Genomic DNA, 5,204 nt, shown 5'->3' with positions numbered 1-5,204 from the left:
CTCTGTTTCTTGTGGTTTGTAAAAATTGGAAGAGAGTGGCAGCATCCAGATGGTCTCTCACTGGCTTCAGGGAAAATAAATGGAGATGCATTTCCAAGCCTGCTCTGGGATTCCTACCACTTCTGCTGGCCCCACTCATGAGAAAATGAGTCGTCAGTTTTCAGTCTCGGGTTACAGTGCATGCTGGGCAGACCTGGGGCTGTGAACGCAGGTAAGGGCTATGTGCGGGCCACATCTCTGCAGACTGCACCAGCCAAGGTGCCACTTGGGCAGCGTCTTTGCCCACCTGGCCCCAGGCGATCTGCAGGACTCACCAGGTTGCTGAGATGGTTCAGACGTGCACAGGGAAACCAGCTGCCAGTATTGCCCGAAGCTGGTCACGGTGGTGTTTCAAGTCCAGGTCAGGAGGGCTTGGGAACGTGCTCTTTGAGCGTCTTGGGGTCATCTTTATCTGACACTTCTCTGAGTCACCAAACCAGTCTGGAGCTCTCTTCCCAGATTGGATTCCTAGAAGCCACTGGCTGTAAGAGGACCCTTCTTTCTGTGCCAGTGGCTCAGAGGTTGGGAAGGACCATGGCCCCAGAATGTGCTAGATTTCTTTCTTAACTGCTTTCTAAGTAAACCTGGAAATGGAAAGAGGGAGGTGGGCCTGAGATCTCGGAAGACTCCCGGGCGCACGCTGACTTCAGAGACCTGAGCCAAGTTCCTCATGCCTGTATTGAGTTTAATATCAGTGCCTGACTGACGAAGCCGCTCAGAAGTGCATGCTGGCGGACTCGCTACTCTTAGCTTGTTGAGAAAGGTTGAAGCTATTCCCGTGGGAGTCTGCCAGCATCCTTCCTGGGTGAACTTATTTGGGGAGTACAAGCTGACTGCTACAGACACGCCACGGATTCCAGAAACTCAACCATGTAGATAGGGGGGAGAGCCCGCTGGGCTATCTACAATGAATCAGAGATGAAAAATGTGACCATTTCTTGCTGTGACTTGGGCATCTATTCTCAATGGGCCTCAGCGTTAAGACTTCTTGAGTGGTTACTGAATTAGGTTGGTGTTATTTTTATCACTAAACATCAGCAGTAGGTAACCCTTTAGTGTAGTTAGAATAGTTTCAATCATCCAAATTAGAAGGTACGTGGCTATCAGGACAGGAGTTAGTCTGGCCTGTGATGGCGGTCCCTGCGCCCTGCATGTGGGCAACAGGCTGGTTGTAGACGGGTCCCTGGCCACAAGGCTCTTACAGCTGTCTTTGCCCCTGTAGGAGACTGATCCCTGCTGAGGATCTGCCTAGCGTCAGGGGGGTTTTAGTTTTATTTAACGCCCTTTACGAAAACATAGTTTATAACAGGCTTGAATCAGAACTGGGTTCAAGTCACAGTTTCATGTAATAGCTCTAGGACAATGGAAAAGTTACATGGCTTTATCCTTCCTGGTTTCTTCAAGTGTTAAAAAAGAAAGTGAGGCCCTGGCCGGTTGGCTCAGTGGTAGAGCATCGGCCTGGCGTGCAGGAGTCCTGGGTTCGATTCCTGGCCAGGGCACACAGGAGAAGCGCCCATCTGCTTCTCCACCCCTCCCCCTCTCCTTCCTGTCTGTCTCTCTCTTCCCCTCCTGCAGCCAAGGCTCCATTGGAGCAAAGTTTGCCCGGGCGCTGAGGATGGCTCTGTGGCCTCTGCCTCAGGTGCTAGAATGGCTCTGGTTGCAACAGAGCGACACCCCAGATGGGCAGAGCATCGCCCCCTGGTGGGAATGCTGGGTGGATCCCAGTCGGGTGCATGCGGGAGTCTGTCTGATTGAATTCAGACAAGTGAAGCTGGGACAGCACATGACGAATGTTCGCTCTTAACATCTTTGTGCATTGGGCGAGGAAACAGGAAGTGATGTGCTCATGCCCACGGCCAGGAGCAGAGGCAGGATTTGAATCCAGGCCCAGGAGACATCCAAGGCCATTTTAGTTTCACCATCTTAAGCACCAACTGGGCTGTGGTGGTCAAGAGGGAAAGGGCTAAGAACTTCTCCCAGGTCAGGACATTTATTTTATATAATGTGTCTAAAACCTATGAGATTATTCCTGTCTTCCCAGAGCAAGCGGTTTGGAACTCGTAAGGAATGGCATCTATTCTGAACGTCACTTGCGGCCTTAACACTAGCAGCTCAGATCCCTGGGTTTGGTTTCCAAGGCTTTCGGGAGCACCTCTCCTTCCTCAGTGTCCACAGCCCCCTCCAGCCCCTTCCCACCTTCGATGCCTGTGCTCATACTCTCTGTCCCCCTTTCCAGGTCTGGCCCACCTTTTTGTGAAACCTCCCCTACTTGGACAGTACCCTCCTCAGACTTGACTTTCCTCTACTCTCACCAGCCTTTGGTCTAGAGCCCACTTGTTTTACAGGTTTAACATCTTTAGTTATTTTCTAAGCAGCTCTAGAAGTTCCCTGAGGGCAGGTCTATTCTGACACCTGCTTCAGTATTATTGTCCAGACCTGGGCATATTATGGGACCCTGGATGGCCTGGGGCCCTTAAAGTCCTAAGATTTTGTGTGTGTGTGTGTGTGTGTGTGTGTGTGTGTGTGTGACAGAGACAGAGGGACAGACAGACAGGAAGGGAGAGAGATAAGAAGCACCAATTCTTCGTTGAAGCACCTTAGTTGTTCATTGATTGCTTTCTCATATGGGCCTTGACCGGGTGGCTACAGCAGATCGAGTGACCCCTTCCTCAAGCCAGTGACCCTGGGCTCAGGCTGGTGAGCCGTGCTCAAACCAGATGAGCCCTTGCTCAACCTGGCGACCTCAGGGTTTCGAACCTGGGTCCTCCACATCCCAGTCCAATGCTCTGTCCACTGAGCCACCACCTGGTCAGGCTCTCTTAAGATCTTAATGATTCCAAGGCTAAATTGACTTCTATCTGGAAACAAGTATCAATATTAGTTGGCAAGACTTTAGGACCAGCTCCCCCTCCAACTTTCTCTTGTCATCCCCAGATGTGTAAGTTTGGGCAAGTAGTTTCCTCTGTCGGGACCTTTTCTCCCCACATGAAAGGCAGGTGTTGACCCTGGCCCCTCCTGGTGCTGTGGATGATGCTGGTGAGTCCATCCTCCTTCCTGTGGCGGTCTCTGTGCTTTTTCCCGACTTCCAGCTCAGCCCTACAGCATGGCCTCCATTCTGGGCTGTGCATTCCTGCAACTCCCATGTGAGTGTAGCCACTTTGCCCACTGCTCTGTAATATTATACAAATGTAATCATATGCCAGGGGACAGGATCCAGGATTGTTATTTTGGGATGTGCAGGAGCCTGTGGGAAAGTGCTGGAACATGTCTGAGTCACTCAGGCAAATACCTTCCTTTCTGTGTTCCAGCATGTTTGGAACTTTGAGGCAGCACACACAAAGAGGAGCCTGAGCAGGTGTCACGCCCTTGGTGTTTCTGCGTGCCTTCCTGCGCCGCGCTGCCTGTTTCTGGGCTGTGCCACCATACCCTCTGAGCTCCACCACCATAGGAGCGAGGGGCAGGGCTGGATGAATCCCTTGGAGGCCCTAAGCGTGGAAAAAAAATATGGTTCCTCCCCTCCTATGTGAAATAACAATAGAAAGCCATAGAAGTGTAAGGATGACCTGAATTTGCCATGTTATATATTCTTGCTATTGAAAAACTATTAAATTCCTCCAGTTACAGTGTGTGCACTTGGGCGAGCCCCGGCTCTCCGGGTACTCAAGCTGCCTGCTGTCTGGCACCTCTCACCAGGCAGGAACCAGCGGAGGCCAGAAAGAGCCCTTCAGTCCCCGGAGACTGCCGAGCAAGGCGAGAAGGGGCTGGGACCAGAGGAGCAAGCGGGAGAAGCCAGCCGTGATGCTGTCTGCCATTCGCGCACAGTGGAAGCGAGTGGAAGGCGACCCCAGGTCATCTGCTCGGGTTCTCCCCAGACTTGAAGCCCAGAACAATGTGGGCAGAATTCCAGGTGCAACTGGAAGCCAGCCTGGAGGAGGTGAAGAAAGGATCAGAAAAAGTATTCCAGGTAGAAAGGGCGTTTTCTAGAATACTCCCTTTCCTGTCCTTATCTGCTCTAGCCAGAGCTTCGCCCCATGTCCTGGGTTGCCCACATAGGGTCTGTGCTTTCTCCACAGCTGTGTTGCTAAGGAAGAAGGCTTTCTGTTGTCCAAAGAGAAATCCCACCACTGGCCCCTCCCTTGTTCCTTTCCACTTCTCTCTCTCTATCTCCCTCTCTCACTCTCACAACGGGCTCCTTCTTTCTCCTTCGCCTACAAAAGTGTAGACTGTAAAGAACCCTTTCTTGCTTGCTCCTCAGTTTACCCTTTTTACTATCAAGTGTTTTGAAAGAGCCCACTAAAGTCATCCCCTGGCGTCCCATGCACCACACTGCCGCCTGTAACCATCCCCCCTCCTGTGGGCCAACACCTGCAGTTCTGGGCGAGCCTTCTCCTAGGCTCTGCCCATCACAATGACAGGCTCGCCCTCCTCCCCACCTACTCCACCCCTGTGTCTTCTGGCTCCCTTCCCCAACCCATGGCTCTTAACACTGAGGACTTTTAGTTTTATGTGTCAACGTGGCTAGGTGATAGCACCCAGGGATTTAATCAAACCCTAGTCTAGGTGTTGCTGTGGAGGTATTTGGTAGTAGATGTGGTTAACATCTACAATCAGTTGACTTTAAATAAAGGAGATGACCCTGGATAGTGTGGACGGGCCTCAAACAGGTTTCTTGGCAAAGAACACATTCTGTCTAAAGACTGCAGCGTCAGCTCCTGCCTGAGTTTCCAGCCCGCTGGCCTGACCTACAGATTTTCCAACTTGCTTGTCCCTCCAATTGAATGAGCCAATTCCTTGAAATATCTTACACTCTCTCTCTCTCTCTCTCTCTCTCTCTCTCTCTCTCTGTTTCTCTGGGAAACCCTGACTGATACATACTGTATACACTCTCACTGGGTCACCGGCTTCCCCTCCCCAGGCCCGGGCACCACTGGGTCTGCTGTTTGGGGTACTCTCTGATGAACATCAATCTTAGGGGTACCGTTGCCTACAAGGCACACAGGACCGTGAACATTCACCCGATAGTCTGTCTGCAGGACCCTAGAATTCCAATCCGTGGGCACAGTCTCTAATGCTCGAGAGGCCACCAGGTGGAGGTGAGGCGGAGCCAGCTGTCACATGGGGGTGAGGGGCTGCCAAGCTGCTGCTCAGCCCCAGCCAGGGCTTGT

Source organism: Saccopteryx leptura, chromosome 13, assembly GCF_036850995.1.
Source record: "Saccopteryx leptura isolate mSacLep1 chromosome 13, mSacLep1_pri_phased_curated, whole genome shotgun sequence".
NCBI lineage: Eukaryota > Metazoa > Chordata > Mammalia > Chiroptera > Emballonuridae > Saccopteryx > Saccopteryx leptura.
The sequence above is the reverse complement of the archived record's forward strand: the minus strand, read 5'-3'. Positions refer to the sequence as shown.